Raw genomic sequence first — 27063 nt, forward strand, 5'->3', positions numbered from 1 at the left:
CAAAAGGAGCTAAAAATACAGTAGCATCATTCTCTATGAGACCGCCACATCTAGCTGGCAATTATATATATATATATATATGTATATATATATATATTTCATAAATACATATATACACACATGTTTCTTTTACGTATAGTTATACATAAAAACGATTACATTTTAATTTAAGTATCAATTAATAAGAGTATTACATTTACCTTACTTTTAGAAGAAAATTATTGATAATGATCACGAGGTTTCGTCTTAGTAGCCTTCACCAGATAGTAAATGTTTCTTTGAATTTCCAATGCTTTTTATTTATTTTCAGATTCATCTTCTACGGGGTGGGGATAATGAGTTGCAGTGTAGGAGTGAGTTAATGATGAATTTTAATGCATTTCGAAATGCCTCCTGTCTTGTTTTCATTGCGTGATTAGATTTCAAGGATTATGAGGAAAAGGAATAGGAAAAGAAGCAGGTGAGGAAAAGAAGGAATTATGAAAATTTGGTAAACAGAGTCATGTGTATATTTTAAAGAATAGATAAGAATCGTTAAGTTTATTGAAATTAGGTAAATTTGGATATATTTGAAAAAAGAAAAAAAATGACTTCACTGATAGTTCTTTCATTCCAACACTGATTAACAAACACCACCCACCTCCCAAACACACCCTATTCTCATATATAGAATCACAAAACCCAAAAGCCTCAATCTTTTTGACAATGAATAATATATGCTTAAATCAATATTTATTTAGTATAGGAAATGAAGATTGATATTTTTGTTAACGATCATTCACATGCGAGTGCATTTGATTTACACCAGAGGTCACCAAACTACAGCCCGCGAAGTCAGTTCATCCGGCCCGGCGCCACGTTGTGCATTTTGTGTAAGTTCATGCAATGAGAGTTCATTTGCCTCTGGTGTGGCATCAGTGTTTTGAACAACTTATGTGTGTGTGCAAACATTTTCAAAAATGTCAGCACATCGAACGAGGTTGACTGATGAACATATGAAAGCAATTCTCTGATCAAATTTTGTGGAACTTTATGAAATGTCTTTCAAAATATTTCTGAAACTGAGCAAGTGACATATCATTAAATGATTATTTTGTAAATAGTCAGGGATATTATTAATTGATACTTAAATATTATTTTAAGCGTTTATATACCATCGGTATTAGTTGAAACTATGCGTACTTATAAATATATACATATAAGTGTGAGTGTGTGTGTGTATGTGTGTATGTGTGTGTGTGTGTGTGTGTGTGTGTGTGTGCAAGGTGTCAGCGTGTGAGTATAAATAAATATGTACAAGCATGCACATATTTATTTAAACTAGTTGATAAATATATTATTATACACATACACATACGCACACACATATGTTCATTATATTCAATATATATGTGTGTATATATATATATATATATATATATATATATATATATATATATATATTTGTGTGTGTGTGTGTGTGTATGTGCGTGTGTGAGTGTATATGTATATATATACTTAGATATACGTAAATGAGTATGCCTCTACTATATATCCATATATATACATCTAAATACATAATTTAGATTTGTGTGTGCATGTGTGTGTCTGTGCGTATGCATGTGTGTATGCATGTATCATTGGGTGCGTATGCTCACAAGCATGTTTGTCGTGATCAGTTGAAATATATAACATGCATTAATTACACACTACGATGCTTACAACAACATATTTTTGCACACTTTCGTACAATTACAGTCTATATCACACGCACCTTAATACTTCTCTAAAGCATAGACAACAACTTCTGCAACATTTTCCCCCAGTCTGATGCCAATAAATTGCTCCGAAATTGGAAAATATTGGGGAAATCAATACTTGCAACTTTACACCGTTAATGCCTTAGAAATTGATATCTCTCCATGTCGTTTTATCCTATCCAATAAATAGTCATAATATAGCTAGCAGCGTTGATATATATAACATATTACACATGCTACACATGGGTAATATGATTTAAACTAAGGATTTCAGACAAGTGGTTCAAATATCTCTTAAAGGAAGTCATCCGTTAGAAGCACCCATACATAACGTACACAAACATAAACATGGGTGTGTGTTCTTGTGCGTCTGTATTTGTACGTGAATGCAAATATATGTATGACATACGAATAGTCGAAACGTCTTGAAGTCCGAGTTCAATTCAATCCAAAGCCAAGAAAGTTTCCGTCATTCTGAGATCTATAAACTAAGTGCGAGTCTTGGTTGATACACTGCCGCCGGTTTCAATAGACAAGGGGATTTCTTCCGATAATTGTTTCGATTTTGTGCTTTCATTTCAAAATATCCATCATTGTGTTTAGCTTATTTGGATGCTACATTTAACTCGCTCCGCAAATTAATACTAGATTAAAGGCCAACATATAACACTTCTGTGTCTATAGAGGAGAAGATTCAACTAAGAACAATCCTGTAATAAAACTGCACACCCGCCTTTAATGTTCTGTACAAGACAGCAACCATTCCTTTGAAGGCATGCATACATGTGTGAACCTGTGTATACGTAAACAAATGCGTCTATATGCCTATTTGTATTTATAAATGCATATATAAGGTTGAGGAGGGTATTGGATTTAACCAAACCCAGGAGGATACAGGTAATACCGAGTAAGTGCTGTATACCGACTAATTTGCCCCAGTCGTTGTATGAACAGGATTGGGTATTATAAGTCGTGTATTAGCGTGTGTATATGTAAATATATAAAAACAAAAATATAAAGAGAGCAAAGGTAAGGTTGGAGAAGTATTTTATGGATAGAGTCTTACAGCTGTTTCTGGGAAGATCCAGTACTTCCCTTCATCGGAGACAGAAAGAATAAAGTAATCTATTATTTTATCCATAGGCGGATATTTTTAGTATGAAGTGGTAAAGAGTGTGATGTGCTGAAAAAAGAGAGAACAGTACTTGAAGTGTAGTTTCATTCCAGTGGTAAATATCCGTGTAGAAATCCGTGCATAGTAATCCTTGTGTGGATAATCCGGAAATTTGTGTTGGAGCGAAAGTTGATATAGCAGGAATATATGTACCTCTGCTATCTATGCTATATCAACCATCGCTCCAACATAAATTTCCGGATTGTCCACACAAGGATTACTTTGAACGGATTTCTACACGGATATTTACCACTGGAATGAAACTACACTTCAAGTACTGTTCTCTCTTTTTTCAGCACATCACACTCTTTACCATTTCATACTAAAAATATCCGCCTATGGATATAATAATAGATTACTTTATTTTTTCTGTCTCCGATGAAGGGAAGTACTGGACCTTCCCAGAAAGAGCTGTAAGACTCTATCCATAAAATACTTCTCCAACCTTACCTTTGCTCTCTTTATCTTTTTGTTTTTTATATATTTACATAAATGCATATATATATATACATACATTCATCCATACATACATAAATACTTACACATACATACATACATACATACATACATACATACATACATACATAGAGGGTGCGATGCGTAAATAGTCACCATTTTATATTTTTTATTTCGCGCATACACATTAATTGTTTTTTTTTAAATATTTTTATTGTTTTTATAAGTTTTCTTTATTTCTGTTACTGATTCTATTTCTGTTACGGAATTTATTTTTCTTTCTGTTATTGATTTATTCGCATTTATTTTTTCATTATTACTAATTTTTAATTTTCTTTTTTTTAAATTTGTATGGTATTATTTATTTTTATTGCTTATAAACACACGACTCACGCACCACACACACTACACATATGACACACTGACCCATGGGCACTCAGGCATTCAAACATACACAGGTACACACATTCCACACATACACACACGCGCGCGCGCGTGCACACACGCATACACACACTCACATACCCACACACGCACACGCACTACACCCTCCAAACACACACTCACACTGCTAAACCCACCTGTCTACACACCTCTCAGTATAGTTGCTAACCTCTCAAGGCGACTTTAACATACACACACACACTAATCCTACCACGCACACACATACACACATATGACTACGCACATACTCATAGTTGATACTACACATATTCACCACACACGCACACACAGTTACCACCGCACACACACACGCTACCACACGCACACACAGTTACCATGGCACATATACACGCTACCACAACACACACACAGTTACTACCGCCAACACTCTCACAGGCAGTTACTGTCACACACATACACGTTACCATACATACACAAGCAAACACACAAACACACACACATATACTGACCATTTTCACAGTCTCCTGTCCCAAAAAGCAATTTCTCTTCATTCCTTCTACTTCTGGTTACTTCAAAAATGTAAAGGTACGTGATTGTTGGCATTTTTTCTCCTCCTTCGTTGTTCCTGTTTTACCTTTTTGCGAAGAAGAGCTATGCTCGAAACGTAAAAGTATTACTCTTTTTCTTAGCTGAGCGGCCTATTTATACATGCCTTGTACTTCGTCCACACGTTCGTTCGTTTTTCTTCTTTTTCTCTGTTTCTTAATTGATTATATATATATATATGAACTATACGCGTGTTTTGTGTTATATTGTGTGTATATGTGCGCGCGTGTAAGTATGTGTGTGAGTGTCTTGTGCGTGAGCATTGTTTCATCGTATGAGTGAACACAGTAATGAATTCACAAAACAATGCTACTACTTATGCATATCATCATCTGTTCTATGAAAGCGCATTCACGTGAGTGACATCCTCAGTGAGAATACATGCCACGTAACTCATATGTGAGAACGTTCTTCATGGCACATTTGAATGCTTCTGCAATATTACTTCCCATTCTTCTCTCCCATTTCATTTCATATCGACATTCTATCAAAATAGATGAGAACAATTCAAAGTAAGAATATATATATATATATATTCTTTTCACTCCAGCCGCTGTGAAGGCAAGACGAACTACTAGCGTTCTACATCAGAATCGCGTTTGGCCCTACGGCTTTTTTATGTTGTTTTCACTGTCCAATTTTTCCTGTCTTGGTTTACGTTTGCCACCTTGGAATCCTCTGTTTAGTTGGTTGATCCACTACTCAGGAAGAGACTATTCTAGAGTACGTCCTGCATTATCTTCGAAACGTCGAGTTAGAATAGAGGCAGCTGATGAATAATTCCAAGTGGCTTTCTGTTTTCCTATGTGTTCGTTCCGTTGTCTGTAGTTCATTGTTCTAACGTCCTGTACCCTGATATGCATCTATATACACATGTAGATGAAAGTATATACATATATGTGTGTATACATGCATATATATTTTTTGTATTATTACATCATTGAACGCACACGTCCATTTTGCAAGTAAGACTGTACTTCATTATTCTGACGTGACTCTATCTATCTATCTATCTATCTATCTATCTATCTATCTATCTATCTATCTATCTATCTATTTATCTATTTATCTATCTGTATTCCTCTATCTTTCTATCTATCCCTCTATCTACCTATCTATCTTTCTTCTTACCCATCTCCCCGTCTCGCTCTGCTTCTTTCTGTTATTCTAACTTCTACTTCACTGCTATACACTCCTGTTTCTTCCTCCTTGTTCCACTTCCTCCCTCCACCATCCTCTCTGCTCTCGTGTGACCTGTGGTCAACTTTCTTTTCACTCCAGCCGCTGTGAAGGCAAGACGAACTACTAGCGTTCTACATCAGATTCGCGTTTGGCCCTACGGCTTTTTTATGTTGTTTTCACTGTCCAATTTTTCCTGTCTTGGTTTACGTTTGCCACCTTGGAATCCTCTATTTAGTTGGTTGATCCACTACTCAGGAAGAGACTATTCTAGAGTACGTCCTGCCTTATCTTCGAAACGTCGAGTTAGAATAGAGGCAGCTGATGAATAATTCCAAGTGGCTTTCTGTTTTCCTATGTGTTCGTTCCGTTGTCTGTAGTTCATTGTTCTAACGTCCTGTACCCTGATATGCATCTATATACACATGTAGATGAAAGTATATACCTATATGTGTGTATACATGCATATATATTTTTTGTATTATATATATATATATATATATATATATATATATATATATATATATATATATGTATATATATATATATGTGTGTGTGTGTGTATATATCAAATTATATTTTATTATATTATATTATATTATATGATATATATATATATATATATATATATATATATACATCCAGTATATTTGTATATATATATATATATATATATATATATATACATATACATACAGTATATTTGTATATATATATATATATATATATATATATATATATATATATATATATATATATATATATATATATACATATATATATATATGTATATATATATATATATGCGTGTTCTCGTGTGTGCGTATGGGTGTGTATGTGTATGCGTGTGCGGCATATGTATTTTGTTTTGTGTTTGCCTTGATAGATTTTTGATGTGAAAACCATTAAGCGAGGACTAAAAACATTCTTACATAAACCTCTCAACTCTAGTGAACATTAAACCGAGAAAAACCTGCACATATTCTCCTACGCAGAAACATACAGACTTGCACATAATCTAGTAAAACGAAGCATATGCACAGACTAATGCACTTTTCCATATTCTAAAAACTACATTGCTGGAATAATACAGTATATCTTTCTTGGATGCACTGAGAAAAACAAAGGTAAAATTATCGCTGCATGAGGTGGTGAATGACTAGAAATAACTGTGGGATAATCGAGTTTTACTGATTGACTGAAGATATAACAATTTGTGAAGCAGCATTATTAAAAAAAACGAACACACGGAGTAGAACTCCCCAACCGAGCTCATGAATAGTGTTTTGGCCGCATATGGGGGCGTGTGTTGTCGTTTTGAAGAAGAAAAATGTATCGCTAGTCGAGTAGTTTGGCTCTTACCTATCAAATAAAAATGATGGACGAATGCTCATGAGAGCATCCCATCTCCTGGGCCATCTGCTCGCTTGAGACGGAATCTCGTGGATGAACTCTATCAGACGATCTCCTGATTGAACTGAACAGGTAGGACGGTATGCGGAGATTGTGAGAGGTCGAATTTCCCTTAGCTGAAGCTTAAAAAAAAATGTCTGTGCTGTTCTTCGAGTAAAATCAGTTTCTCTTTACACTGGACAACTCTTGCCAAACTGCTTTGGTAACTTCGGAACATTGACTGAATGCAAAACGTAGCAGATGTTGAAAATGTTGTTACTTTCTAAATGGCTCTCTATTTTTCGTGCTAATTTAAATAATATTCGAAATAACGAACGACTTAAACTGGACATCTCTATACATATGCGTGTGTGTGTGTATTTCTGTCCATTTTGTGCTTGTGTGTGTGTGTTTGTCTCTGTATGTGTGTTTATCTGTGTGAGTGTGTCTGTGTGTGTGCGCGCGCACGCTCGTGTGTTTCTGCACCTTAAAGGATTTCTAGTCGAATGCATCGATCACAGTACCATCTTTTTGCTTTTAAACCTGGCACTAATTCTATATATTTCCTATGCCGAACTGCTAAGTTACCTGGACGTAAACACACCAATATCGTGGACGTTAAAAACATCAATAGCGGTTGTCGAGTGGTGGTAAGGGACAAGCACAGACACAAACACACACACACACACACACACACACACACACACACACACACACACACACACACACAAACAGACATGTATATTACAAACACAGCGGGCTTCTTTCGGTTGCTAACAAATTCATTCAGTGAGGACAAGTCGACTATAAGCTAGAGTGAAGAACGCATGCTCAAAGCGCTACACAGCGGGACTAAATCCGATAAAAAACGTGGCTGCTAACCGCACATTTTAAGCATATAGACATGCCTATATATAAGTGTCTGTGTGTGTGTTTCTAAGCATGTACTATATTACGCATAATATACAAAGGGAAAACATTCTAATTCCGTATGCGAAGTAGAAGCTCGTGCCTGCAGTAAATCACATAGCTCTTGCTATCAACCATCCCAAGACAATTTCATGAACAAACACCAAAATTAGAAACTTAAACCTAACCGCGCTAAATATTTAATTTAACAGAGTTAGTGGAACGTCTGTGTGTGTGTGTGTGTGTGCGCGTATACATACATACATACATACATACATACATATATATATATATATATATATATATATATATATATATATATATATTTGCATATGATATATGTATAGAGGGGGAGAAGGAGAGAAAGAAAGGGAGGATTTAACCGTTTCAGATGAAAGTATTTACGTGAATGCTATCGTATGGATATTTACATTCATCCTTCAAGGCCGACTGATCATGAAGTAGTAGCGACTTTATTCCCATATGTTGTGCAACTGTTCGATATCATTGATTAGTAAGTATATTAAAAAAAAGCCTTAATTCCAAGCTGGAAAGTCACACCAGATATTATAATTCTAAACATACGATTCAATTACCAATATGCTACTTAATATATTGGAATCAGATTTATCAAAATATACTTGATTTGGTTTTTATTAAGCATTTATAGCGAAACTATACAAAACTGTAGGCTCCTACATCGATAAGCCGTCGTTCATAATAAATTATTCTTTCTAAGTATGTATGTGAATGTACCTCTGTGGATTTGCGAATTGCGATTTGCTATTAATAACTGCAATAAACCTTTCCATCTTGTTGAACAATAATTTGGATACTTGACGTTATATTATTATAGGAGTGTTGCCAGCAGCAGTTAGCGTTTCTTATGAAAATATATTAATTTTAATGGCTTTCGGTCAGACCATTTTGAAAGGACCATCATACAAGAGCAATGTAAACATGCCTAAGCAGTCTGTTTCAGGTTAACTTGGATTATATAATATAAGACATCGTTCCCTATATGTACATATATGTGTGTATGTGTTTGTATGTATGAATGTATAGCTAAGTGCTTATAGATGCGTGTATTTGCTTGCGCGTATATGTGTGCGTGTGTAATATACGCATGTATTTATGTATGTATGTATAAACGTATGCATGTTTATATCCCAACACATTTATAGATAATTGGTTAGCATTTGGATTATGAAATATGTGCTGTAAATATAATGTCTACGATGCGTGCAATGATACTTACGCTCCCCTACCGTCTTTCAAATACAACGTTTACACAGCCACTTTTATCGGAATACGCATATTCTGTGCATACATCCACATCTGTAACTTTATGTTCCTTATTGCTACCAATAAAACGTTCCCAAATTGGAATCTATTCGAGAATCAATACTCGGAACATTACATTCGTTTAATATCTTTGAACTTCGTCGTTTCTAGTTGTTTATATTCTGTCATATGCAAGCTCTAATATAGATTATGGATGTTGGGGTTTACGAAGAACGTGTCAAAAATGACTGATATAAGCATATTATTATTCATATTCGAAAAGGAACCTGATTCTGTTCACTGAAGAAAGCTATTTCGAAATTTCCTTTTCCTTCAATTCCCTCAACTCACTCTCCTGCTTCGATCTGCCAGTGTTTCTCTCCTACACTTCGCTCTCTTTCTCTCTCTCTTTCTCTCTCTCTTTCTCTCTCTCTTTCTCTCTCTCTCTCTCTCTCTCTCTCTTTCTCCCTCTCTCTCTCTCTCTCTCACACACACACACACACACACTCTCTCTCTCTCTCTCTCTCTCTCTCTCTCTCTCTCTCTCTATATATATATATATATATATATATATATATATAAGAAATTTAGGGGACAATCGAAATTCTTTCCTTCCTGTCACTATATATATATATATATATATATATATATATATATATATATATATATATATATATATATATATATATATATATATATACATACATACATTCATTGATAATAGAAGACAATAAATTGCATTTTAGGGGAGTTTAAGGTCGATGCAAAGTCAACTGCAGCTAGTCCAAACTATTTATATTGCGATTGGCTATATAGGTGACACACTATGCCTGCTGCACAGAAGCATATATACATTTTAATGATGGAGGTAAATATGGAGTCTTGGTTACTTTAGTAGACAAAAAAAAACAAACAAACAAGCGTAAAGAGACATATTTTTAAACGGAAATAGTTGCCTCCACATAAACAACACCAGCTATGTCTGAAGTGGGTGAGTTTGCGTACGTTTTTACGTTCTCTAGTTCACACACAGAGAAGACTATGTTATCAAAACAAATTTTCTGTTAAGACACCTCATTCTGTTGCCGTCTTTCAGTTGTGGTGGAAGTTGAGAGCGGTTACTTTGAGCAAACTGTTATCGCTCAGTCATGTGTTCTTCCAAATTGTGATGGTATTCGGATGCCCACCCCGTAAGAGTGACGCCATAGCACCCTACAGAGCTTAGGTTCAATTTAGGCGAATATGCGAAGCTGCTGGAATCTATGATTTAATTTTGGAGCCTGACTCCGTGGCAGTCTTGAGGCCATTTCTTTTGAATGAGATCTTGTGTTTTCTTTTCCTTTCATGCAAAATGTCAAATTTAGTTCGTGAGCCATGTATATGTAACTATACACACGCATGCGCACGCATAAACATACAAGTGAAAGTCATTAGGTTTGATTTAATTTCATAAAATATATCGTTTTCTATTACTTAGCAAAGAATATGTAAGTTACACATATTATGTGTTTGAAACTATGAATAAACTTCATACTTCTTAACAATATCCCTTTTAATTAATAAGATGTTATTTAATCTTGTGTCAGTTCTAATTTACTGCCACTATAATAAATAGAACGTTCCTATTACCGTCTTACTAGATAGTTTATCTCAGTCTACCTAATCGAACGTCCGTTTTTCTGTGAGATGACAAAGTGCCATTCAAAATTGATTAGCCTGCTACGTCTATCGGCAATTATCACATGCAGAATATCTCACTGGTTCATTAATTATAATCGGAAAGTGTGCAATGAATGATGGAATCCTTAACGCATCAGAAGACGCTATTGCGTCGATTAAAGTTTTCAATTAAAATCGTCCTCTGTTTGACTTAGCCTTCGATCATTCTGGTTTCAGGAAAACACGTATTATTTGTCAATACGTGGTGTCTATTTAATTGATATTATACTTAACATGACACATGGTGTTAGGAATGAATATCTGGTAATACATTGGAATAGTGAAAGAAGTCATCCATTCCAACTGGTCTCGAGTGGATTTTTCACTTCTCAATCCACCGCACTTCTTAATCATAAAACTTTGAAGTATGGAAGGTGTGTCATATTCTTAGTGGTATGGGATGATGCTAAATTTACTCCTTGTGACTGTTGTGTTGGAGCGAGTTAGTTTAACCTTGATTATTGCCAAAGAAGCTTATACTAAAAGTTTAAAAAATCTAGTTTCTTGTAAATCGAAATTTATTTGTACATATAGAAGAAGTATATATTTTTGTTGTCAAGATTGTAAATGCTCCTGCGCCATTTTATATCAATAACAACGATTATCTGCTGGCGTATTTTCTAATCGTGTCACAATATTTAGGTTATATAGATATATTAAACCTTAGCGGCATTTCGTACGTCTTTACGTTCTGAGTTCAAATTCCATTGGGGTCGACTTTGCCTTTCATCCTTCCGGGGTTGAAATAATAAGTACCAGATGAGTACGAGGATCGATGCAATCGATTTACACTTTCTCCAAAATTGTCGGCCTTTTGCCAAAATTTTAAATCCATTATAAAATGATTAGTCTTGTAGACCTTTAGTATTTCCTGTATGAAAGAATCAAGAAAAAATGGCCAGTTTGCAATTCGAAATCATATACCTATTCATCATTTATCTAATTATTCCTTATATTCCATAAGGAAGCAAGCTTTCTTAGACAAACCATTTCAATACAATTTTTATAAAAAAATAAATATGCAATAACTAAATCCCAACCGACACTTATCTTAAACTTGATGGACTTTTAAAATGTTTCAAGTGGATTTCTATATATGCAAATAAAAGAATCAGGCTTATGCATCCGGGTGTATAATTTAAGCGATGTATATAAAGACAAACGAAACAAAACTTTCCGTGCTGATATGTTGGGGTTATATCTCTCATTGATATGAACGATTGTCTGCTTGTGATTGTGCAGGCGCATGTACTTTTGTGCAGGCAGATGTACGCTCGCGTGTGCGTGTGTGAGTGAAAAAGAGAAAGAGAGAGAGAGTACGCAAAAATCTTAGTATATTATTATTTTTTTTTTACAATTCATATGAATTTACCTTAGACATAGAACAAACAATATAGGATAGAGTGGAATGCATACGGTTGGTTTTCAATAGCAGCTTTCGAGGTTATTTTGTATGAAATTTCAACCCATATTCATGGATTTAGAAATAATTCTATTTATATACTACATGTAGGACCCGTGTAAATGCCATGGAATGGAAAATTTAAGAGGACCTATTTAAGAAAGAAAAGATGATTTGTATTTTTATAGTATTTACAGTTAAGCTTTCTTTAAATATTATTGACGCTCGTCAACATTCCTTTCCTCACTTCTCCGTCGGTGTTGTCTTCTTCATTTTATTATATCTTCTCGCTCTGTATTTGTGTATCTGTACTCTGTATTTGTGTATCCTTTCTCAGTAAGCTTGTGAATACAGAGTCTAAATTAGCCCTCAGAAACAAATATCAACTTTTTAAAGCGAGCCAACGATAAATAATAGCACTTATGAATATGAGATGGTCGCTATAAAAAAATTAGTTCAATAAAAAAAGTACTTTTCAATATCAATACACCACCACCGTTATATGCCTCTCTCTCTCTCTCTCTCTCTCTCTCTCTCTCTCTTTCTTTCTGTCTGTCTCTCTCTTTCTTTCTGTCTCTCTCTATCTCTCTCTCTTTCTTTCTGTCTGTCTGTATGTCTGTCTCTCTGTCTGTCTGTCTGTCTGTCTGTCTCTCTCTCTCTCTCTCTCTCTCTCTCTCTCTCTCTCTCTCTCTTCCTGCCTCACTCTCTCTCTCACACTCAATCTTTCTATGTGTCTATCCACCTTTCCTTTCGGCTAAATTTTCACCACGTAATAAGTACTCCTCCATCCTACCGCACGTCGCTAACACTTTTCTCTCCTGCTTTTTCTCTCGCCGTCCTTTTCTCTCGTTCTTCGCCTCTACCTCAGCTCTCAGTTAGCCTAAACGTATTGATATTAATCACCTGTCTCTTCTTCCTCTGTTCTTTCTTTACTCATCCCTCTTCCCCCCCCCTCTCTCTCTATCTCATTCTTACTCCATATCCACCTCTCTAACTAACTAATGTATAATAGGTGAACAAACATGAAGATTATTATATAAATTCTTCAATCAAATAATGATAGGAAAGTACATTATTATATGCAGATATCACAATAGTTTATCGAAAGATTCAGTTATAGGAACGACAATAGCAGTAGGAAAAATAACTGCATTACTACGTCACATCTTATTACACCTACTTTCATTTAAAAGAGTGCTTCATACCCGCCAATATTTGACAGCGCTGATCGATAGATTCACCTGAGACGTAGTTATGAAAAAAAATTACAGATATTTCAAAATTAGGCGTTTTCTTTTTAAATAAATCTCGATGAATTATGTTCACTATGCATGTATTTGTTTGATAAAATTATTCTTCTGCTTAGAGAATTGCATACCTGTTTTTTTTACATATATACTCATCGAAAATGGATAAACAAAACGTGATTTCGTGTTTCAGAGCATGATCCATATAACATTTTATATTATATACGTACCATTGTAGGTAGATATTTTAACTGATATGTTCAGTAAAATAAAGGAAACATACTGAATGAAGAAGAAGAATATTTTAAAAGCAAGTGTGTTGCTTTAAGATTTTCACGGACTTGTTTTCTTTTTGTTTCCAAGGTAATTTTCCTTATTTCACAAATCAATCAAGTACGAAAGCGTTCATTAATAACATGGGGAAATTTCGACTTTTAAGACTTGACATGATGAATTGATCGATGAGAAATTACTCGCACACCCTTAAAATAACTAATCAGCTTCCCAGTGTACGAGTCTATTGATGATAGAATTTGTATCGTCAGTTAATTAGAAAGACCTCATACGTCTTCAGATTTTCAGAGTGCATTCATTGCACCCGAGTGCAACGTAATAGATGTGACAGTGTTCTTTTATATAATGCTACTGTTGATTTGCGGGTATATGTTTCCAGCAGAGTTCCATAGTTTCATTCAGTGTATATGCTATACAAGGCAATATCAAAATATATAAATATCCGTAGTTCATAAGAAAATTGACAACTAAGCACATTATTGCAGTGGATGTGTTCATTTCTAGAGAGGTATTTTTCGAAAGGGGATGTGGAGTGCACTATGTGTTCAGTACTTGCAGACGGATTACCAATTGAGGTACAGTAGTGCTTTATATTTCATAAAGTGCAGCAACACGTAAATACACTCACCAAAAACTTCACACATGAGGGAGAAATTACTTTGTGGCGGCGGCAAAGTGACGTTCGGCAAAAGAGGAGTAATACCTGTTGCCACAACTCTTTGTTCAATTTAGTATTAGCGGCTCTGGTTGCTATCTGTTGTATATACTGATTATTTTATTGTGTACGTAGGCTACGTGTTAAGGATTGCGAAATAAATAAATGAATAAATAAATAAATAAATGCATATAGTTATCACGAGAGGCAACATGTACGGAAATGTTAGTGGTTGCCTCTCTTGGATTTTTCAAGAAACTGCGTTCACCTTAAATTACGTAGTTCCTTAATTATCTTATGCCAGAAGGTTCGTGCACGTCTGAGTTTATAAATATGCACATATGCAAAATATGCACCCAGAAACATAGAGACACACGCGGACACGCGGACACACCTGCACACAGACACACACACATATGTATATATATATGTATATATATATATATATATATATATATATATATATATATATATATATATATATATATATATATATATATATATATATATATTGTTGGAATTTACGAAAGCAAATAACAAAACAAAAGACGAAGGCGGCTGCGTAAACAACAAACATATGTATTAGTTTAATGCTCGGGAAGTGAGAAAGTCTTTTATATTTCGAGCATACGCTCTTCAACAGAAAGGAACAGAGAAATATTCATGCACATATGTCTAACAAATATAAAGCTTAGTTTTATCGGCAGTTGGCTCACAATTGGCTCAGATGTTTGTTTAGGCAGCGTATGCACTACACTGTGAGTGTGTATATGTATAGATATATACACGATTAATCATCTGCTTGTATAAATTTGCCAATAAATGTAAGAATACACGACCTTTGGCTGAACGTAACACATTTGAATGAGTGCCAAGTTATGTATCTCTTAGAGAACGGATCTTTACTTAATTACACCTAGATATTTTTTATATCTTATAGTTTTGATGCACAATGGCCAATTATAGGATATATATCATAGCACTCAAAATGACTTCTCATTTCCGACTCGGTAGGTATTACATTTCAACTCCTTTAAAAAACATAACATATTTGCACTAGGACAATTAAAAGCAGAGAGATTTTACAATGGGGTTATATATGTGTAGGTTTATTATCGTTTATTTTTGTGAGTGCTCAAGTGAATGCGTGAGTGAGTGTGTGGATTTGTGGACGCGTATGCGATCACAAAACGTATAATAATCACTGATTTAATTTCAGACTAAGAATCTTCAGACTGATACGCTCTGAGATTAATAGGTATGATAGACAAGAAGGAAATGTATAGGTTAATAGCGAATGTATTTTTGGGTTATGCGTGTTTAGATGAGATGGCGCATAATGGCTAATATATGCTTTTCCGTTCCCATTTTCAGTATTAAACGTAATCTATAGCGTTGCTGATTTTTGGTGAAAATATGTAAGTATGTGTGTAAGGAGTACAGTGGGACAGTATTTAATGTAGAATGCAAGTATATATTAATGATCTTATTTGTTGGAATAGTTATTTTGTGCATGCATTCGTGAGTGTATGCATGCATTCGTGAGTGTATGCATGCATTCGTGAGTGTACGCATGCATTTGTGTGGATTCCGATGAGCCTACTAAATGTAACATTTGCAAATTAAAGATTATCATTTCTTTATGAAACTATTTAGTAAGATTATAAAATCCAATATAGGATTTTAGAGATTTAAACCATAGCCGTATTAATCAATAATTTCAGAGACTACTTAACAACAAAGAAGTAACTAAAGGTTTTGTATCTATATTTACTTAGGATGAACAGTAAATTATGTCTTGGAGGGAAGAGAAATAATATAAATTCCGGTTGAAAGGAATAGTGGATAAGGGAAGAGAGAAACGAACATGAAAATAATGTATTATTTTTAGTGTACTTGAAAAGAATGGATGGGTTTTGAGATGTTCAATAAATGTGGTTGTGTGCGTATATGGGGTGGCGAAGGCACACCCAGAAATACCCACGCTCACAGACAATAATACATAAATGAATATATATTTTATATATATCTTTAGAAACTATTTGTATCTTTATATATATACTTTATGTATATCTTTAGAAACTATTATATATATATCTTTATATATACTTTATATATATCTTTAGAAACTATTATACATATTTTATATATACTTCATATATATCTTTAGAAACTATTATACATATTTTATATATACTTTATATATATCTTTAGGAACTATTTGTATCTCTACACACAGACATATACTAGAACATATATACGCATATGCTGATGTCAAGTAAGGCAGAAATGTGTGCCCAACTCTGTCATCTTAACCTCTTTAGAGTAATTAGAATACTTAGAAAAGTTTTCTCTACAATTGGCCCAAGGTTATGGCTAACTTAATATCACCATCAGGAAAATAAATTTAATTATGTTTATATTACAATTATTCTTTTGGCATTATAACATATTCGAGTAAAGAGTTACTATTTTCAGAGACCTATGGGTCGTTTATCCGGAATTAATTCGAAATATTAGGCCAGGAAACCCTTGGAGTTTATAACAACTCTTTTGGGTCTTGGCATGAAGCAGGGAGTTGAGTCAAAAAAGCAGGTCATCCCATACGTAATGATATTTTCAAATTGTTATTTAGGGAAGTCGTAATGTGAAGTATACGATCGCAATTGTAACTGAAGGAAGGCCAGATATGTCCAAGAATTATCAATTTCATCGGGGAGTACTGAAACACTCCTGAGATAATTTACCGGTTTAATTCTCAGAGGAAAACTAAATATACAATTATAATGTATATTATCAAAAATTTCTTCTCTGTGTCACTCTCTCTCTCCCACCTCTCTCTCTCTCTCTCTCACGCACGCACACATACACGCGTATATGTGAACAAAAACGCAGATTTAGCTTTATATATACCTGTATGTATATATTTTGAAGAGGAAAAATCTCAATGGCCATTTGTATTGATATTATATACGCATGCGCGTGGTGATATTTTATCGTTCTATAAACACATGTATGGATGCTTGATTCTGAGGACGCTATTGCATGTTTCAGGTTACGTTACATTTATATAATTAATATAGAATATACATATATATATATATATATATATAAACGCGTACGTGCATCTGTGATTACGCATATGTACGGATATATATATATATATATATATATATATATATATATATATATATATATATATATATATATATATGTATATATATATTCTATTTGACATCAAAGAGTGATAAGAAGCGTATTAAAAAGTAGATAAGGCATTCATTTTCTTCCATTGGTATTACATGCGTAACATGTATATATTACTCCAATTGATGTACTTGTATTTCATTCAGAGAAGTAACTAATTATTACCGGATCTGTTGGAAATCTGTTACGCATGAAAAATATAGCATCAAGTTGATGCTGGAAATATAGGATTTCTTTATAACATTTAGTGTGAGAAATACACAATCGTGCTTCTTTGTATAATAACAAGGTCGAAATTTAGGTATGAAAAAATAGCATAATAGTGAGCATGATTCAACAGGAACATATATGTTCGGATTGCAATTGATGTGGATATGAAATTCAGATTCGGATGAAAGAAGCCGAATAATGAACGATATATTATCAGCTATTCCATGCATAATACTCTCTAATTACATCTCTGTAAAGAAAGTAGTATACAGATATGAGTTAAATTATGTGTGAAGAGATGCCGTGTAAAAATATCGTGTATTTGATTGGGTTCAACTTCAGGAATTGTAAAACATGAAACGCGAATTCAGCTTAAATTCACATCATACATAGTATCACACACACACACACTTATATAGGCACATATCCTCACCTACACATATATATGCACATACATGCATACGTAAATACATACATACATGCAAATATACATGCATGTCCATATTTATTTATATATTGGTTTATGGATATGCACATATTTACGTATTTCGTATATATGTATGTATATACTCAAATATATCATTATATATATATATATATATATATATATATATATATATATATATAATCATAAATATACAGGGATTAGCATGAGTTGCTTCTCCAACATACTGAAAATTTAGAAATAGCAGTAAAAAAACTACTGATTCCAAACTACAAATTTTTTCTCTATCGGATGGCGATATTTATATATATATATATATATATATAAATATATATATATATATATATATATATATATATGGAAAAAAGTCTAGGTAGAAAATGCTAAAATAATTTTGTAAAAAACATTTCAGTACAGGTTTCAGTCATTGAAACTTTTTCAACTGTAAGTATGGAAAACCAATAAATTTGGGAAAAGTTAAAAGAAAAGTTTCTAAAAATAATAATTGCATAGTATTCAAATACAAGGAACATTTTCCTTGTTTCTGCCTGTCTCTGTCTGACATGACAAAAACTATTACTCAAAGTTTCACGTTCCCTTTCGTCGGTTGAGTGACAGTTTGTTTTTTTGTCTTTGCAGCTTTATTAATAAAATAGTTGTATATATACATAGAGGTGGGCCTCCTAAATGGAGACGGGGACCAATCTCGCACACGGCAAGCTTAATAATTGTTGAGATATAGTATGACATGATAGAGTAAAGGGTAAAGAGTAAAGACAATCTTCGGTCATGAATGACCATGAGATTACATCTAAAAAGTTCCATTCCGAGACACAAGTTCGGGCAAGGTTGTTTATGGAAGACCAAGAGTCACCCATGCCTCTTCTCTCCATGCTGTCGATGTTATCTAAGGGTAAGGCAAAGCCGATAGAGCTTGGTACCAGTGACGTCGTGACTCATTTCTACAGCTGAGTGAACTAGAGCAACATGAAATAACATGCCTTGCTTAAAAGCACAACACACATCCTGGTCCAGAAATTGAACTCACTACCTCATGATTGCGGGCCTGACACTCTAACCATTGAGGCATGTACCAAGGCAAATTTCACTGTATTTCTAGTGCAGTGCTCAATCGATACTCTTGGCCAATTACGCTCTCAAAATAATGTTTCACAGAAAACAATGCAAGTTTTCTGATACATATATTCCGATTACATAACCAGTAAAATCAAAGGGAGCTTTCTACGAAGAGTAACACATAACCTAAATAATAGGAGGAGGAATGAATTAGCATTTCTTTAGTATTAGCCACACTTATTTTGACACCTGATATCAATTTGATGTTTGGTAATATTTAGGATTGATTAGAATGGAGACACACTTCATCGGACTTCCCTCAAAACGTACGCTCTTACATTGAAAGGGACAATTAATCGGTTTATATTGCATATATATGGAGGAAATTATAACGAGAAAATTCTTTAAAACATGGAAATGGTGGAATAACTGATAAAACGGAAACGTTAGTAACACTAAATATAATGCAGAACATAATAATTAGAGGGAAAAAACAAGATAGTAATAATAAGAATAATAATAATAATAATAATAATAATTATTATTATTATTATTATTATTATTATTATTATTATTATTATTATTATTATTATTATTATTATTTATTATTATCATTTGAGTGAGAAAGCAGTGCTTGCCATCAAAGTGACGCTTTGGTAAAATATCTGAAACCCAGTATAACCATTATGACTACCCATCCGATAAGGGTACACCAGGCTCGTGCATCACAACCATATGTGCGCGACATGGTGATCTCATATAAAGATAAACAGGGCATGATCTTGTACGTTGAGCCCAGTTAGAATTTTCTTCAGGTCGAGTAGCCTATCCCGCTCAAAAGGTCCCTGAATAGGGGTTGTTTAAGGATGCTGAATGAAACACATATATGTTTCCAAAGGTGAATTATCCAAACCTCAAAGAATTCCTCTCAATAAGTTCCCCATATAGGAGGTGGGGAGTAACCACATGGAGTTGGCTCATGTGTTCCACTAATCCTGAACAACTCGATGTTTCGAGGGCATCCAGAAAGAGCACCCTTCTCCTTCTCAGATTCACTAGCCAACAGGCGCATTTTTAGAGTATTTTCGCTACATTCACCTACCTTTTAGCAAATGTACTGGGAGGCAACACTTCTCTCTCCACTCTCATCTTCCTCTCCAAATGAAATTTGAAAAAGTTGATGAAGGATTGGCCGAAGAGAAAAGGCTGTCTTCAGTCCTTTCAACCTGGTCCACCAAAGAAACCCTTCGCTACTGCTAGCAGACAGAGGAAAATTGCCTGCCCTTCCGTTGCGGTAGGGCGTCCACCTTCCGGTCGTTTCGGCCCGCACGGTTCCTCCGAGGCGGCCGGTACGTTCACCAGCGTTCTTTCAGTAACAAGCGATGATCGATATCACATCTAAACATACAACAATTAGATAACATTCAGAGGTATATTAATTTGTATTATCAAGAAACAAACAAAAAAAATCAAACAGCGTTTCAAATCTGTGTGAGTATATGTGTGTATGGGTGTGCGTTTACAAGGGAAGTATGTGAATGTATGTGTATATGTGTGTGTTTTTTCTTGGAATTTGTGTTTAAAAATATAAAAGAACAGAGTGGGTTAGTGAAGAACTGCTGCGTGGAAGAAGAGAGAACAGTCAAATAGAAGGGATGGTTAAGAGAAGACATGATATGAATACAATAGTCACTCACCTATCGCGCTCTTAGTACATCACGGATTTTTCTGGCTAATATATGTAAATTTATATCGTGGCCTCCTTTGTATATAGCGAGTTTCTGCTGTCGATAGGTATTTATATTTTCTATATTTTAATTATTTCTGTGGTAAAATATTCATTTTCACGCCTAAAATAAATTGATAAATTAATAAGTACAAATACAGTACAGTATTGCAGTACATAACACATTAATTAAATATATATTAGAACAAAATACGTAATGCACCGTAAACAAAGAATCGCACATACTGTATGGAAGACGAAACTCTGGAGGCGAGTGTGCGGTGTCGCTTTGCATTTATATTAAAATAAATATATACTAATTATAAAACTAAAAATGAAAATATACAATACTGCTTCTACTTCGTGGAAAGCAACACTCGTGGTAGTCGAGTGACTACTGTATAGTTCTTGACAAGTCCAGATAGAAAGAAGATAAAATTAACAGGTGACCAACGAAATATTGCTGCCTGTTGAAAATAGCAGGGGGAAGCAAAATATTTGTAGTTCACAGACAAGATAAGGCTGTTACGAATAACAGAGTCTAACAAAAGAGCAGCATGGGAAATTAAATACTGTGGTAGGGGAGCAGTGGGAATAAAAAAAAGAAAAGAATTTTAGCAAAGGCGATGAGAAATTATAATTATTTTACTCAATGAGATAAGTCTTCTAGAATTGAAGACTGCAAGTAAAGATTACGTCAGAGAATCGATTAAGTAAAGAGGATAAGTGTAATGCCGACAGCAGTTAGTGTTAATAATAACAAGGTGATGATGATGATGATGATGATGATGATGATGACAACGACGACGATGATATGGAAGTTAGTGATGGTGATGACTGATGTAGCACTGATGGCAATGGTATTGATGAGAATGATGATGGCGATATCGCGGTGTTGAAATAGAGTGGTAATGATGAAGATGATAAAAACTACAATGATGTTCATTGGGATGATAATAATGATGATAGAGTTGGAGGTGATAAATTTTTGATGACTGCTCTAACGGTTGTTATTATTTTAATGGTAAATGTTGGTTTATTGTGATGTTGGTTAACATGATGATTGCAATAGTTACGTTAATGGCCATGGCAAACATGTTAATGACATGATAGTGTTATATACTTGGGGGACGGCGAGAATACTTTTGACGGCTGTGGTTTGCTGGTAGTGTTCTTGATGATGATGAAAAGGAGGAGGTGGAGGAGGAGTGGAAGGAAAAGGAGAAGAGGATAAGGAAGGCGAGGTATAGTGTCGACGACCATCTGACTTTTCAAAATGCAGTCCACACCTCGGCAATGATTATTGAAAAACATGTTAGTAACGTTTTGAGTGACTAAGATCTGCAAATGACTACAGATGCGATTTAAGCTAAATCGCTTACTATGACTATGGGCAAAATAGTGTAAGAACCATCTGATGGTATGCCCCAAAGTTTCATGCCACGGGAAAAATTCAAATATGAGGTAAAAACAGTTACTTTCGAGAATGTGGTATTGACAAGTCAGAAAAATGACGAAATATCGAGGTCTATCACTCCTGAAACGTTGGGACATACCAGCAGATGTTTTGCACACACTTTTGTATACAGCCATGGATAGCGACTTAGCTGGCATCGTTTCAGATACATCGTATGGAGAAATCACAAAAATGAAGAAACAGCAATGTCAGTTACTCCTAAATGGAAACTGATGCGAGTTACTGCACTTGTCTACGATTTCCCAGTGTTTGAACACCAGACACATTGAACAGAACATACTCTTTTATGCCTGTAAGCGTAGCCTACCCACAATCTAGCAAAATCTCTATGTGTGTTCCACATTGTTTACATATATATATATGTGTGTGTGTGTGTGTGTGTGTGTGTGTGTGTATTTATATGTATACATATGTGTGTGTGTGTGTGTATATATATATATATATATATATATATATATATATATATATATATATATATATATATACTTACATACATTATATAATACATAATTAGGTTAGTAATTAATTAATGATTTATCAATGGCCGGTGCACAAAAATCCATATAGGTTAAATTGATATTCAAAGTATAATTATAAATATATAATTATAAATAACGACGCTAGCGTGAGAGCGCCTGTGCGCTCGAAATAGACGTCAAACGTCTACAAACCACTTAAATTAACCCTTCGTTTATCATGAGGCTCTTTGCGAAGAAAATGGAGAACAAAATATTTATAAGGATATTAAATCTTTTTGTTGTTCATTTTCCTCGTATACAGCGTTGTGGTAAACGAAGGGTCAATTTAAGTGGTTTGTAGACGTTTGAAGTCTATTTCAAGCGTACAGGCGCTGTTCCTGCAGTGGCCTCATTTATAATTATGTTTATCATTATAGTTTAAATATATATGTGTGCGTGTATGTATATATATATATATATATATATATATATATATATATATATATATATATATATATATATATATATATATATATATATATTGGGAAGAGGATTTGAAATTGCAGAGGTCTTTTAAAGATGTTTATTGACTTGACCAGTTTCACATTTTAAAACAAAAGATTTTCAAAAGTAAAATGTAAGGCTTTGTGTAGCCTTTGTGGTATTGAAAAATTGTTAACATAGATGTATTAATATACAGTGATAGAGTGTTTGACAATGATAAGAAAATGTTGAAAGGGGCTGTGTGTTTATACGGTTTACATAAAAGTGTTCAAAATTGGTAGTAAAATAAATTACTCTAACATCTCAAACACTCTGCCGACACATAAACACAATACCCCGACCTCTACTCCTCAGGTATACATCCACAACAAACACACACGGAAACACACACAGATGTACAAGCACACGTACAAATACAACGCAACCTCCCACACACAGATACATCCATACACACTCGCATAAACACAATATCCCCACTCTCGAGCACAAACGCACATACACATGCGATACGATTCTAGCAATCACAACAAACACACACAGACACACACTCACATGCACACATACATAAACACGTACGTGCACACACTTACACACACTGCTTTGACAATTACAAAACACACTCAAAGAAACACATACACACACACACACACACTTACACTCACATGCACGCACACACCACCCTGACCAACACAACACATACATACACACATACACATGCTCACAAATAGACATACACACACACGGACAAACACACACACACATGCGCACAGACAGTACCCTGACAAATAGAAATCACACACATTCATACACGAACGTGCACACAAATACACACACCACCCTGCTAAATATAAAACACACACATACACAGACCCTTACACACACACCCACACTGAACTCTAAAACCAGTCATACACAAGCACATATATATACACAAACATAGAACAGTGCATGCACACACACACACACACTCACACCATCTTGACCTCTAAGACCAGTCGAAAATCCACTGAACCATGACAGACTAGCCCAGAAACAAAAAAAATCCTTAGGATTCCACAAACTATTCGAAATCAGATCATGTGAATGCTTTCTCCCACCACGAACCTCCTACGCTATTTCTAAAAATATCAACCAACCTTGCCAAACACACATACATGACTGGATATGAAGAAAATAGTTGGTCATTCTCCTAAAATTCTGTATAAATACTTGAATATGATTTCTGATGAATTTTTGGCTAAGCAATTCACGCTTTCTATCAAATACTGTCTATAATTTCTTTCTGTATATATGCTTATATACAATCATGACTTTTGATGAACGTTTAAATAATTATGAATTTATTTTACAACCTATTGTGAATATTTTTATGTAAACTGTTTAAACACAAAGCCCCTCATAATATTTTCTTATCATTGTCAAAGATTCTATTTTACATGTTCTTATAATTGTCAATGACACTATCACTGGTATCTTAATACATCTATGTTAACCATTTTTTAACACCACAAAGGCTACACAAAGCCTTACATTATTTTACTTTTGATAATCTTTTTTGGGACAAGTGAAACAAGTCAAGTCAATAAAGATCTTTAAAAGACTTCTGCATTTTTAAATCCTCTTCCCTATATATTTTCACTCGTGGGGAACTTTCCAATTTTACTTTGTTATATATATATAAATATATATATATATATATATATATATATATATATATATATATATATATATATATATATATATATATATATATATATATATATATATATATACATATATATATATATATATATATATATATACACACACACATATATATATACACACACACACATATATATATATATATATATATATATATATATATATATAACCCCACACAAACACGAACACACACACACACCCAAATAACCACCTGTTGACCTTCTACCTACACTGTCTACAGCGTCCACTAACCAGTCCTGCTACTAATTTCTTCCACTACGTCATACACACACACACACACACACACAAACACACTAACAGATAAACCACCAAACCATGCACACACACACACACACACACACACACACATACATACATACGCACACACACGTTCTGTTATCACACACACACTCGCAGACTTTCGCAAACGCACAGATTCATCTCCCTTTTTCACTCTCCTATATTAGAAAGAACTTTTCCCCCACCACCTCCTCTTCCGGTCTTTTCATCATGTAACCTCGTGGGCATCGGTACCATTTTCCTCTTTCTCCGTTCTTCCATTCTCCGAACTTTCCATCTTTCCTACGAAGGGCTACGCCCGAAACGTCATACACTCTCTCTTTCCTTTCCTGAGCGTCCAATAATACTATCCATATCACGTCCTCACTTTGTTGTTTTTTTGTTTTTTTGTTATTGTTTTTTTTAACTATATATATATATATATATATATATATATAACCCAGAAACATTGCACAAATGGTAATTTAATGTTTATATGGTTCGTGTTAATACTGGACCGAACTTGTTCATTTTACGTAAAAAAACAATTTCTCTATCAACTTTAATAATGTAAAATCGTTAAATAAATACTTCATCAACATTTCATATTCTTGCATGCCTAAAATTTCCATATCTAATCCCTGTAAACTCGGTGGATTCAATAAACACACTTTATGGAGACCCTTCTATAGCAGGAAGACAAATTTGTTTTCTACACATGCAACCACTTAGCTACAGACTTCCACTAGACTTTTACACCAATACCGCATTTAATTGATAGGCAGGCACGCACTATAACCCATTTGTATTAAGAATCTATTCACTCGTTATTCCTTTTAGATATTCCAATACATGAAATCAATCCATGACCTAAAGCACAAATATATTATAAACAACAGCGAAAATAAAATATTATTCAGAGTAAAATCTGATACCCGAAAGAGCAAGTTGCAACTATCTTACTAAATAAATTCGGAAATCCACTTCTCCAAAGATAATCTATATGGAACAGAGTTATTGAAATACGTTTTGTTCTGTTATAAATTCTACAGCTTCCAATTTTACTTACGGGTAACATTTTTACGACCATGAAATTATCCACCATTGATTTTTATCTATGAAGAACTTTTGCGTCCATTTTTCATTTACTTCTTTTTTTTTCTTCATCCATGAACAGTCAGTGATTAAATAATCGTAGCCATTTTGCATTCACCCATTTTCCCGACGATAATTCACACTAGAATTGTATATACTTGTCACATGATTTCTTCTCATCAACTTCCTACAACATATATTTGCAAACAAACACACTCGCAAGCAGAAACACACACAGCCACACACACTCACTGATGCACCTGTTTGTTTTCGTTAATGCTCACAGTGTGAACGAGTGCACAAATTTGTGTAGTTGGATTTAGGTGAATTTGTAATTTGAAGCACGAATGCATGTACATGAGCAGATAGTTTCGCATATATTTCATTATTATTTATTATTTTCATTTATTATATGTCTCA

At 34.1% G+C, this 27063-nt stretch overlaps 1 protein-coding gene across 1 annotated transcript in view; it reads right to left on the reverse strand.

The window, feature by feature from the left end:
- Nucleotides 1-21239, reverse strand: part of LOC128247902 (uncharacterized) — a 165681-nt gene extending 144442 nt beyond the window's left edge. The window contains exons 1-2 of the mRNA XM_089354006.1: nucleotides 21098-21239; nucleotides 20503-20798 (exon numbers count right to left, since the gene is read on the reverse strand). The gene's annotated coding sequence lies outside the window, so the exon portion shown is untranslated. The remainder of the gene's footprint in view (nucleotides 1-20502; nucleotides 20799-21097) is intronic.
- Between the last annotated feature and the right edge of the window lie 5824 nt (nucleotides 21240-27063).

Source organism: Octopus bimaculoides, chromosome 1 (assembly GCF_046866305.1).
Source record: "Octopus bimaculoides isolate indiv1 chromosome 1, ASM4686630v1, whole genome shotgun sequence".
Lineage (NCBI taxonomy): Eukaryota > Metazoa > Mollusca > Cephalopoda > Octopoda > Octopodidae > Octopus > Octopus bimaculoides.